The following is a 13,264-nucleotide window of genomic DNA, read 5'->3' on the forward strand; positions in this document are numbered from 1 at the left end:
ATTGTCCGTCTTGATCTCCGTAGGAACGCCGATGTGTGCGAACGCCTGGTAGAGGTGAGCAATAACACAGCGAGCCGTCTCCCCAGGCTGAAAGGAGGCGCTGACAAATCCCGAAAACGTGTCCACTGAGACGTGGAGAACCCGGGAGCCAATGTGCGTCATGTCCATCTGCCAGAGAGCGTTAGAACTGTCCCCTCTGGGGTTGCGAGCTCTTTCCGGGATGCGGGGCTGAAAGGGGGCGCAAGAGGCACAAGCTTTGACAATGTCTCTGGCCTGCTGTCGAGATATTCTGTACAGATGACGGAGAGATCGGGCGGAGAGGTGCCAACGGGAATGGGCCAATTGGGCCGGATCTTCGGAAACCTCATCCGCGACAGCAAGGAAAGTCTCAGGCGGCGACCGGAGGGCGGCGTCCACAACAGCATTCCCTGAATAGATGGGGCCCGCGGTCGTCCGGTGAGAGTGGACATGGAGGAGGTAAACGCGGGCCGAACGAGTCTGCAGAGCCTGTTGGACCTGTGAAAAGAGTGGGTGGAGCGGTACACCGGGAGAAATAAAGGAGTCTGGGAGGCCAGAAACAAGCTCCACGGCATATTTGCTATCTGAAATCACATTAATAGGCGTATCAGGGAACAACTGGAGCGCCTGAAGGATCGCCCACAACTCACTGGGCTGCACCGAGGGATATGGAGAGCGCAGTCGCAAGCACTGTTGCAAATGGGGGATATACAGCGCCACTCTGTGGTCCTTAGAAGCATCGGTAAAAATCTGGGGCCCCTGTACCGGTTGCGGGCTCACCGGGGACGGGGCGAGGGAGATGGGGAAAAGGGGGATGGTCTCCAAGAGTTTGGGCAAAGGGCCGCCGCCCACCGGGACGTCAAGCAGTGTCACCGCCCACGCCCAGGACGCCTGCATCAGTTCAGGAAGGACGGGAACAAGGTACGGTGCGTCCAGGGTGGGCACACAGCCTAGCAACGCTAGGCAGCGACGCCGGGCTGCTATTACAAGGCGAGCCAAAGCGTCCAAGCGCCCCTCCAGCGAGGAGGCCGCGCCTGAAACATAGATCCACTCAATTACTCCATGGGCCTGATACAAGGCACCCCATGGTAATAGGCCGTCTTGCAGGGGCCTAAAATAAACTGTCTTATTTGGCTCATATCGTGTCAGCGCGGACGTGGCTCGAGCAATGATGCGATGCAGTGCATCGCGGGCTGCAGGGGTCCAAGCTCGAGGAGATTTAAGGTCCGTGGGTCCTCTGAGAAGGTCATAAAGGGGTTGCATATCCCCGGGGGGAATAGGAAGATAAGAGCGGACCCACTGCACCGAGCCCACAAGTTTTTGAAAATCATTAAGAGTCTTGCAGCGCGCCTCCTGTAGCACAGGAAAGGGGCGCCGCACGGAGGTCTCCCCCACCACCGAGCCAAGATACTTAGCCGGGACCGTAAGTTGGACCTTCTCAGGATCCAGGAACAGGCCCGCACGGTGTAGCGTCCTCCGAACATCTCTCAAGCAAGGGTCCAACAATTGCTGAGTAGGCGCCGCCACCAGGATATCATCCATATAATGAAGAAGGAGAGCTGAAGGGTGGTCCCGACAGACCGGTTCCAGCACCCCGTCCACATGTCTCTGGCACAGCGTAGGGCTGTTGGCCATTCCCTGCGGGAGAACCTTGAACTCGAACCGCCTGTGGGGACGAGAAACATTAGTAGATGGCAGAGAGAACGCAAACTTGGGGGTGTCTTTCGGGTGGAGGGGAATGGAGAAAAAGCAGTCCTTTATGTCCACCACGGCCAAAGGCCATCCAGCCGGAATGGCCGTGGGAGAAGGAAGCCCGGGCTGGAGCTTCCCCATTGGTAACATAATACGGTTGATGGCCCGCAAGTCCACCAGGAGTCTCCAGCGGCCTTTTCCACCGCGTTTTTTAATGACAAAGGCAGGAGAATTGTAAGGGCTAGTGGAGGGCCTAATTTGGCCCTGAAGGAGCAGACCCTGGACAATCTCCTCCATTACGACGAGCTTTTGCAACGGGAGGGGCCACTGGTCTACCCACACTGGCGTGGTAGATGTCCAAGTGATTCGGGGTGTGGGGGTGCCCGTGTCACGATCAGTGGCCCTCAAGAGTTTAAAGTATCCGGGCCGGACAAGGTAACCTCGAGCTGTGCAAGGATGTCACGACCCCATAGTGCATAGGTGAGACCGGGAACGCACAAAGGGCTAAACTGGCCCTCAAGCGCGTCCCGTCTCCAAGTCATAGGCCTGGCGGCCTCCCATGCCTCCACTACTCCTCCCACTCCCTTTACTGGCTTGCCAGCTCGTCGGCGTGGAATTTGAGGAGGCCACTGGTTGCGGGGCAGCGCGGAGCGATCGGCTCCCGTGTCTACGAGACCCCGCACTGGCTGTCCCTCCACCAGGAGGATCATCATGGGGCGGTCCATTGTGATCTTCTCCATCCAAAGGCAAGAATCAGCCTCTGTGTCCTGGAACGGCACTGCCTGAGCGAGGACCTCACCTGGGAAAATATCAACTAGAATAGGGTGTGGGTTAACTACCAGTAACGGGTCACCGGGGGCCAGCACCTGGGTGGGAACGGTATAGCGACACTGAAAAGGGTTCCCCGTGGCCAGGAGCACTCCTGCTGGCCCTTGGACCGGGATTTTTATTGCCCCCCACGAGGGAAGGGTGGTTGAGTCTCGGGCCGTAAGGACTGGACCCGGGGGGGGCGAGTTGCCCGCTTTCTCGGCCCCCCGTTCTCGTTTCCCGACTCCTGGGTGGGGTTCCTTTGGTCGGAGCGGCAAAATTTCGCCATATGGCCAGGCTTTCCGCAGCGGAAGCAATTTGGGGTGCCTCGTCCCGACCCGCAGCTTTGTGGACACTGGGCCCGAAAGTGACCCAGCTGACCACATTTAAAGCACCGACGGTCGGATCCGGAGTCCCGGGAGACCGCGAGGCGGTTCAAAGCCTCTACCAGGGCGTCATTTCTCGCGGCCTCCTCTTTCAAGCGATCCCTCCGGTCCCGTTCTATGGCCGTCGCCAAGACTTCCATGGGACAGGGAGGAGCGAGGGACATCACCTTTTCTATCATTTGGTCCGGGGTGGCGTCGGGGGGCAAGGCCGCCAGAGCTGTCTTCGCCTCCCCCCGGAACCCCTCTCGGAGGATCTGCTTAATGATGAGTTCCCGGCCCGGCCCTGCAAACGTGCTGTCCACGTATCTCCGCACTCGCGTGGCAAACTCAAGTGCGCTCTCCCCTGGCTTCTGGCGCATATCGGCCAGGCCAGCTGGGGTTCCTGCAGAGGTACGCCCCAGCCTTTGCCATGCCTGTTGATGCACTACCCGCACATCCTCCAGCTCCTGGTCACTAAAAGTGGCCTGTACCCGGGGATCACTGTATTGTCCCCGGCCCAACAACAGGTCTACCCGCCCCGGGGGCCCCCCGGTGCGCGCTTGGAGCGCTCTAGCCTCCGATTCTTTGATAGCCTGGAACGCCGTGTAGTCCACAGGGCTCAGGACCCCCAACGCGAGGTCATCGAAATCACGCGGGGTCCAGACTGTGGAGACAGTCATATTAGAAAGAAGGCGCTGTGCCAACGGGGAAGCGGGGCCATTCTCCTGCACCGCCTGCTTAAATTCCCTAATGGTCTTCAGCGGCAGGGGCTGAAAAACTCGGGTACCATTATCCAGAAATAATGGAAATGCCTCAGAGATTTCTGAGTCCACCACCTCTCCAGACCGCATAGCTTCGCGGATCGCGCGAGGTATCAGAGGAAGGTACCCGCCTGATCTATCCCCCGGGCTGAGCCGCTCATAGCGGCTTTCGCTTTCGCCGTCAGAGTGGGGAAAAGAGGAAGTAGATCTGCGTTCCTGTTCTGGAGGGCGGGGCAGTGGGCGGCCCTCTGGCACACCACCCCTCCCTCGTGCCTCCCCTTCCCCGCAGGAGGGAATCGCCGGCGACTCCTCCCTCGGCCGGAAACCGGCGCCATCTTTGCTGGGTGCGCCCACCGCTCCAAAAAGTCGAACTGCGCCTGAAGCGTGGTAGCAGTTCTCCGAGACTAGTCTTTTCGTCTCTAAAAGGGGCCATTGTCCTGTATGTTCCGCCTGAGGCCGCTCATTTCCCGCCTCCTGCATATCCTCCCAAGGGTACAACGGGGGAGCAGAGGCCGCGGGCCTTGGCCCAGTTACCACCACCTCAGTCAGATCAGTCTCCCCTCCCGGGCCCCCACCGAGCGGCCGGGTCTCCGTCTGAGTCTCTGCCGTGCTGGTGTCCGGAGGAGGCCTGGGGTCGAGCAACCCCTTAATGGCGGCCATCAAGCCAAAGTCCTCCGGAAGAAGAAAACCCGGGCACTGTTTTTGATAAGACAGCATTTGCTGCTGTAAGACCGGAAAACGGTCCGGCTGAAACCCCGAGTGTATGAGCCACGGAGCCACCACCAGCAACTTTTCCACGAGCCGCTTTAGCTGCTCCGTGGAGGCGGACAACCCCCGTTTAGACAAAGCAGTTCTGACCTGTAAAGTTAATAAGTCCCGATCCTCTGGCCGCAGCAAAGGGAGGCTGCGCGCTTGCCCCATCTCCGGGCCTTTCCCCCGTTACCTGCACGGAGAAGCTGTCTGGTCCGCCCTAGTCGGGCTAGTCCCCCCTATCACCGGGGCTCTTCCGGAACTCTGCAACGGTCCAGCCGTCCTAGGCCGGTCCCTGTTCGGGCGCCAACCTGCCGCGTTCCCCCTAGGCCTCTTCCTGGGCCGGGGGTCGCGGGCAGTCCTCCCCGGGGGACCTCTTCTGCTCCTACACCGAGCCTTCGGTCGTCACCGGCCGGCCTGGCCTCCACCCAGACCGGAATTCACCAGACAGAACGCCAGAGGATCTCGCTCACGGTCTTTATTGGTACATCTTCCACGGCGACTGCTCGACTCGACTCGACTCGACTCTGCTCTCTTCCCCTATCCCCGTACATTATATAACCTATTGCAGCCAATCCAGTGGCGAGAGCTATAACATTGCCTTATATGGACGGGCTTCATCCTAAGCCGGCACCGCCCAGCGATATACCCGGAAAAGCGTTATACCCGGAAAGCTGTAGTCCCTGCCCCACCCTCCACCCAGCCCTAAGCGGCGTCCCACCCCCACCCAAATCCCAACAAACTATATAGCCCCAAGAAATTCTATGTACTTTATTGTTCAGTTAGGGGATGGTGGTGGAATTCATTCCCAGGGATATTATGGGAGTCACATGATTGTGAAAATACTTGGTACAATGCTTGGCATAAAATAATGCTATTTGAATGAAAACTGTTTTAAGTTAAATATAATTGCTTCATATTTATTAACTTATGTGAATTTTCTTCAATATAAGATTTATGTCAATGGGGATGAATAATTCTCAGTGAAAGGCAATCTGGGAACACATCTTACTGAGGTAAAGCCAGCAGAATGATAACTAATTTATTTTGATTCTGAAGTTTAAATAGATCATAATTGTTTATGGTTTTGCTGTGTTTTTAAAATTCAGCTATGTGGAAGAGGTTTTGTGATCACATTTAAGGAATTGTCAACTAATATCAGGATAAATTGGAAGCTGTCTCTGGGAAAGGAAAATATATTCTAATGAAGAAATATTTTGTAAAATCCTTTATATGATTTTTACAAGGTCTACTAAAGTTCTATCTGTAGGCTAATCTGTTGCACTAATTTGATATTGGTGACAATTATGTTCAAACCTACTGTAGATTTTTAAATTTTAAGTCTCATTCCTAGGTTTGTGGTGACTTTGGATTGACTTTGAATGAGTGTGCTCAGAGAAACAGCAAGGGATAGCAAACAGGCGCAAGGTTTTTCTGGGATCCTTGCAAATTCTCTTTATTTTGCAAATTGCCAAAGCCCTGGAAACTGTCAGTATGGGTTAGGCCATTTCATTGGCTTCAGTGAAGGAATTCGTTTGGTTTGTGTAGGCCCTGGATGGTGAACTTGGCTTGCTGAGAAGTATAGAAAGGATTCTAATGGTCGCCTTTTACACCACGACAAGTTCAAATTTGAGAAGGAAAAGATGTCTAATGAAATCCCTTATGTATGAGAGTCCTAGTAAATTTTAATGCTTATTGAAAAGCAACTGTATCTGGCTTGATTAGTGAAACTTGCCGTTTAAGGTGAAATGCACTTGGGACCATAACTAATTCAGTTTTGAGTTTAAATTTGGGTATAGCTGTCTGCATTAAATCATTAAGAAATGCCACAAGCTACTTAGAGGGAGGTCTGCATTAGGGAAAAAGCTGAGGGGACAATCTTAATCTCAATCTAGGATGGGATCCTCTTTGGCTCAGTTTCCCTTTTGTGTTCTTTGGAAAAGAAGTGCCTCCCGCCTGACTATTCCTGAATTTAGCTAAGAATTGTAATTATCTGAATTTAAACAAAGCCAAGGATGTTTTATCCTGTCATATTTGGTATGTCACATGTCCCTGCTTTCTTTCCTTCTTTAGCAAATTTCTGTGATCAGAGCAAGTAGTCAGTAGAAGATATGAACTCTTTTATGTTATCTTACTGGGCAATCTGATATTATTTTATCCATAACTAGAGTATGTTCAGAAATTTATGCAAATTGATTGACTGACGTTAAGATATTCCCTTTGTTTAAATGAATTCTAAAAGCAGCAATATTTTTTCTTGTGATCAGTGTCTTACAGTTACCAATGTGAGATTTCATTACACCTTTTTGACTAAGCAACTTAGTCATGTCTAGGAACCACGTAATAACTAGGAATTTTGTTTGTTATAGTACTTTGGGAATTTATGTTACTTAAGGATATTTTATAATGAATCTCAGAAAAGTTTAATGATTATTTCTTAACATCAGGATAAATTTTAAAGCTGTTTTAAAAGGGGGAACACTTCTAGAAGATATGTTTATTTTTTAAAATTTTATTTTATTTTTAGTTTACAACATTCGGTTCTACATAATTTTGAGTTCCAGACTTTCTTCCCTCCCTCCTCTCCTCCCTCCCTAAGACGGCATGGAATCCCATATAGCGCATTGAATTAATTTACACACTAGTCAAGTTATGGAGAAGAACTGTGATCAATGAAATGAAGAAACATGACCAAAACAAAAAAAAAACCAACCCAAAAACAAAAACAAAAGAGAGAAAAAGAGGAAAAAAAAGGGAAAAAAAAGGCTGGCATGAAGTGTGGCTCAATCTGCATTCATACTTCATAGTTCTTTCTCTGGATGTAGACAGCATTCTCCATCGTGAGTCCTTTGGAGTTGTCTTTGTACCTTGCGTTCCTGAGAAGAGCAAAGTCTGTCAGGGTTGGTCCTCACAGAATCCATATATCTGTGGTTGTGTATAATGTTCTCCTGGCTCTGCTCTGCTCACTCAGCATTACGTCGTGTAGGTTTTTCCAGGTTGTTATGAAGTCTGTATCATCCCCATTTCTTATAGCACAATAGTATTCCATTACCTTCATATACCATAGCTTGTTCAGCCATTCCCCAATTGATGGGCATCCCTTTGATTTCCAATTCTTAGCTACCACAAAAAGAGCCGCTATAAATATTTTTGTACATATGGATCCTTTTCCTGCTTGTGTGATTTCTTTGGGATACAACCCTAGAAGTGGTATTGCTGGGTCAAACGGTATGAACATTCCTGTGGCCCTTTGGGCATAGTGCCAAATTGCTCTCCAAAATGGCTGGATCAGCTCACAACTCCACCAGCAATGTAACAATGTTCCAATTTTCCCACATCCTCTCTAGCATTCATCATTTTCCTGTTTTGTTATTTTAGCCAATCTGACTGGAGAGATGTGGTATCTAAGAGTTGTTTTGATTTACATTTCTCTAATCAGTAGTGATTTAGAGCATTTTTTCATATGCCTATAGATACCTTTAATTTCTTCCTCTGAAAACTGCCTGTTCATATCCTTTGACCATTTCTCAATTGGGGAATGACTTGTATTCCTATATATTTGGCTCAGTTCCCTGTATAATTTAGAAATGAGGCCTTTATCAGAGACACTAGTTGTAAAGATTTTCTCCCAGTTTTCCGCTTCTCTCCTAATTTTTGTTGCATTGGCTTTTTTTGTACAAAAACCTTTCAATTTAACATAATCAAAATTATCCATTTTGTATTTTGTAATGCTCTCTATCTCTTGTTGGGTCATGAATTCTTTTCTTTTCCATAAATTTGATAAGCAGACTATTCCTTGCTCTACCAAATTACTTATCGTATCGGCCTTTACTCCTAAATCATGAACCCATTTTGACTTTATTTTGGTATATGGTGTAGGATATTGGTCTATGCCCAGTTTCTGCCCTACCATTTACCATTTTCCCAACAGTTTTTGTGAAATAGTGAATTCTTAGCCCAGAAGCTGGCCTCTTTGGGTTTATCAAAGAGTAGATTGCTATAGTTTTTGACTTCTCCATCTTGTGTTCCTATCCTATTCCACTGATCCACAACTCTGTTTCTTAGCCAGTACCAGGTAGTTTTGATGACTGTTGCTCTATAGTACAGTTAAATATCTGGTATGGCTAGGCCACCTTCTCTAGCATTTCTTTTTCATCAGTACCTTAGATATTCTAGACCTCTTGTTCTTCCAGATGAATTTTGTTATTATTTTGTCCAGCTCTGTAAAATAATTTTTTGGTAGTTCAATTGGTATGGCACTGAATAGATAGATTAATTTAGGCCAAATTGTCATTTTTATTATATTAGCTTGGCCTAACCATGAGTAACTGATTATTTTCCATTTATTTAGATCTGACTTTATTCGCATGAAAAGTGTTTCATAATTATGTTTATATATGCCGTGGGTTTGTCTTGGCAGATAGACTCCCAAATATTTTATAGTGTCTACAGTAACTTTGAATGGAATTTCTCTTTCTATCTCTTGCTGTTGGGCTTTGTCAGTAATGTATAGGAATGCTGAGCATTTATGTGGGTTTATTTTATATCCTGCAACTTTGCTAAAGTTGTTTATTATTTCAAGTAGTTTCTTACTTGATTCTCTAGGATTCTCTAAGTAAATCATCATGTCATCTGCAAAAAGTGATAATTTAGCTTCTTCTTTTCCTATTCTAATTCCTTCAATTTCTTTTTCTTCTCTTATTGCTACAGCTAATGTTTCTAGTACCAAATCGAATAGTAGGGGTGATAATGGACATCCTTGTTTCACCCCTGATCTTATTGGGAATGCATCTAGCTTATCCTCATTACGAATAATGCTTGTTGATGGTTTTAGCTAGATGCTATTTATAATTTTAAAGAAGACTCCATTTATTCCTATGCTTTTTAGTGTTTTTACTAGGAATGGGTGTTGTATTTTGTCAAAGGTTTTTTCTGCATCTATTGAGATGATCATATGGTTTCTGCTAGCTTTGTTGTTGATATGGTCAATTATGCTAATAGTTTTCCTAATATTGAACCAGGCTTGCATTCCTGGAATAAATCCTACCTGGTCATAGTGTATTATTCTTCTGATAAGTTGCTGCAATCTTTTTGCTAATATTTTATTTAACATTTTTGCATCAATATTCATTAGGGAAATTAGTCTATAATTTTCTTTCTCTGTTTTGGCTCTACCTGGTTTGGGTATTAGTACCATATTTGTGTCATAAAAAGAATTGGGTAGGACTCTTTCTTCACCTATTTTCCCAAATAGTCTACAAAGTATAGGAATTAGTTGTTCTTTAGATGTTTGATAGAATTCACATGTAGAACCATCTGGCCCTGGAGATTTTTTCCTAGGGACTTCGTTGATGGCTTGCTCAATTTCTTTTTCTGAGATGGGGTTATTTAGGTATTTTACTTCCTCTTCTGTTAACCTGGGCAATTTATGGTTTTATAGATATTCATTCATATCCCTAAGGCTGTCAAATTTACGGGCATACAATTGGGCAAAATAATTCCTAATTATTGTTTTGATTTCCTCTTCATTAGAGGTGAGTTCACCCTTTTCATTTTTGATACTGGTAATTTGATATTCTTCTTTCTTTTTTTTTAATCAAATTGACCAAAGGTTTATCAATTTTATTGTTTTTTTTTCATAAAACCAGCTCTTTGTTTTATTTATTAATTCAATAGTTTTCTTTGTTTCAATTTTATTAATCTCTCCTTTGATTTCAGTATTTCTAATTTGGTATCTAATTGGGGATTTTCAATTTGCTCTTTTTCTAGCTTTTTCAGCTGTATGCCCAGATCGTTGATCTCCTTTTTCCCTATTTTATGCATGTAGGCATTTAGGGATAGCAAACATCCCCTAAGAACTGCTTTTGCTGCATCCCATTAGTTTTGGTATGTTGTTTCATTATTGTCATTCTCTTGAATGAAGTTATTAATTGTTTCTTTGATTTGTTCTTTGGCCCACTTATTCTTTAGAATTAGATTATTTAGTTTCCAGTTAATTTTTAGCTTATTTTTCCATCAATAGTTCTTATTGCATCATGATCTGAAAAGTATGCTTTGACTACTTCTGCCTTTCTGCACTGGATTGTGAGGTTTTTATGCCCTAGTACATGGTCAATTTTTGAGTATGTGCCATGTACCACTGAGAATGAAGTATATTCCTTTTTATCCCCATTCAGTTTTCTCCAGAGGTCTATCATATCTACCTTTTCTAAAATTCTGTTTACCGACTTAACTTCTTTCTTATTTATTTTGAGGTTAGATTTATCAAGTTCAGAAAGGGGGAGGTTGAGGTCCCCCAATATTATAGTTTTGCTGTCTATTTCTTCCTGTAACTCCCTTAACTTCTCCTCTAAAAATCTGCATGCCATACCACTTGGTGCATAAATGTTAAACAATGATATTGCTTCATTGTTTATGGTGCCTTTTAGCAGGATGTAGTGTCCTTCCTTATCTCTTTTAATTAAATCTATCTTTACTTTTGCTTTGTCTGAGATTAGGATTGCTACACCTGCTTTTTTTACTTTAGCTGAGGCACAATATATTTTACTCCAGCCTTTTACCTTTACCCTGTGTGTATCCCCCTGTTTCAAATGTGTTTCTTGTAAACAGCATATCGTAGGATTATGGTTTTTAATCCATTCTGCTATTTGCTTCTGTTTTATGGGAGAGTTCTTCCCATTCACGTTCACAGTTATAATTTCTATCTGTGTCTTTTTCTCCATCCTATTTCCCCCTGTTTATGCTTTTATTTCTCCCTTTCCCCTTCCCCTCCTCAACAAAGTTTTGCTTTTGACCACCGCCTTCCTCAGTTCACCCTCCCTCTTTATTCCCCTCCCTTATCTTACCATTTCCCACTTGTTACTTCCCCCCTCCCTTCTGACTACCCCTTTTTCTCCCCTTCCCCTCCTACTTCCTGTAGGACAAGTTATATTTCTATACTTATCAAGGTATGTTATTCCCATCTTGAACCAGATCAGATGACAGTAAAGCTCAAAAACTGCTCTTCTCCCTCCCTTCTTTCCCTCTACTATAATATGTTTTTGTGCCTCTTCATTTGGTGTAATTTACCCTTTTCTACTACCTCCTTACCTCTTCTCTCATGGCCCTCCCTTTACATCTCTTACTTATGTTTTTTATCCTTATATCAGTCATTTTATACAGGCATTCACAGTCTGTGTGTATCCCTTTCAATTGTCATAATAGTTGTACTATTTTCAAGATTGACATATATATATATATATATATATATATATATATATATATATATATAACATACATAAGATGATATAATCCTATATAAAGATGCAAATAATTTGCCTTTATTTATTAATAAGGTTTGTGGGGGTTTTTTCCCTCAGTTTACCTTTTTATGTCTCTCTTGAGTTTTGTGTTTGGAGATCAAATTTTCCATTGAGTTCTGGCCTTTTCATCAGGAAGTTCTGGAATTCCCTTATTTCACTGAATATCCATCTCCTTGCCTGAAAAATTATGCTTAGTTTTGCTGGGTAGTTGATCCTTGGTTGTAGTCCCAGCTCCTTTGCCCTTCAGAATATGATATTCCAATTTCTCCTGTCTTTTAATGTGGAAGCTGAGAGATCCTGTGTGATCCTGACTGTAGTTCCACAATATTCGAATTGTTTCTTTTTAACTGCTTGCAGTATTTTCTCCTTGACTTTGTAGTTCTGAAATTTGGCTATAATATTTCTTGGTGTTTTCAGTTTGGGATCTCTTTCAGGGGGTGATCAGTGAATTCTTTCAATGACTATTTTTCTCTCTGGTTCTAGGACCTCTGGGCAGTTGTCTTTGTTAATTTCTTCGAAGATACTATCAAGGCTCTTTTTTTCATCGTGGATTTCCGGTAGACCAATAACTCTTAAATTGTCTCTCCTAGATCTATTTTCCAGATCAGTTGTTCTCCCAATCAGATATTTCACATTTTTTTTTCTATTTTTTCATTCTTTACATTTTGTTTTATTTCTTCTTGGTGCCTCCTAGATTCATTAGCTTCCACTTGCTCAACTTTAATTTTTAATGAGTTAGTGTTTTCATTTTGCTTTTGAGTCTCCTTTTCCAATTGGTTGATTTTATCTCTCAGGGTGTCATTTTCTCTCTTTAGATTCTGAATCTCCATAGCCATTTCACCAATCTTATTTTTTAGGCACTTGATTTCATCAGTGGATTTTTTTCCCATATTTTCTTTTAGCTCCCTAATTTGGTTTTTAAAATCCTCCTTTAGCTCTTCCAGCAATGCTTTTTGGGCTGGAGACCAGTTCACATTACCTTTTGAGGTATCAGATGTATCTGTAGTATCATTGCTGTCCTCTTCCAAATTGGTATCTTGATCCTGCCTGTCTCCATAAAAAGAATCAATGGTCCTCGCTTTTTTTTGTGTTTTTCTTCATGTTGGTTAGCCTTTTCCTGGCTTTACAACAAATTTCTGCCTTTGGGGCTCAGGGCTCTCTGTCCCAGCTTTCCTTCAGTTTCCTCAGGTGTGGGGGAGGGGTCTGGCTCCCTGATGTCTCTTTCCCTAGGTGTGCTCTCCAGCACTGTTGCTCTTCAGCAATGGTCTCAGCTCTTTGTTGTTTGAGCTGGGTGTCTGGCACCTCCCTTGGGGGAGCCAGAGTACGTCTGGGCTCCTGGTGTCGACCCCTGCTGGCTCTGCCCCTCTGGTACTCGGCCACTTTAGCCCCATTTCTATCTCCTCTGTTCCAGTGTTCTTTTTTTTTTCCCGAGGAATTCTCTGGGTGAGGGGTGGAGGGATTAGAGCTGTCTACCTGGCCATTATGTCTCCTGGAAGTTCAAGAAGCGTTTCATACCTTCGGGCTGCAAGCCTCAGGAGTCGGCATCTCATGGTAGGTGGCATTGTGCTGC

Source organism: Trichosurus vulpecula, chromosome 3 (assembly GCF_011100635.1).
Source record: "Trichosurus vulpecula isolate mTriVul1 chromosome 3, mTriVul1.pri, whole genome shotgun sequence".
NCBI lineage: Eukaryota > Metazoa > Chordata > Mammalia > Diprotodontia > Phalangeridae > Trichosurus > Trichosurus vulpecula.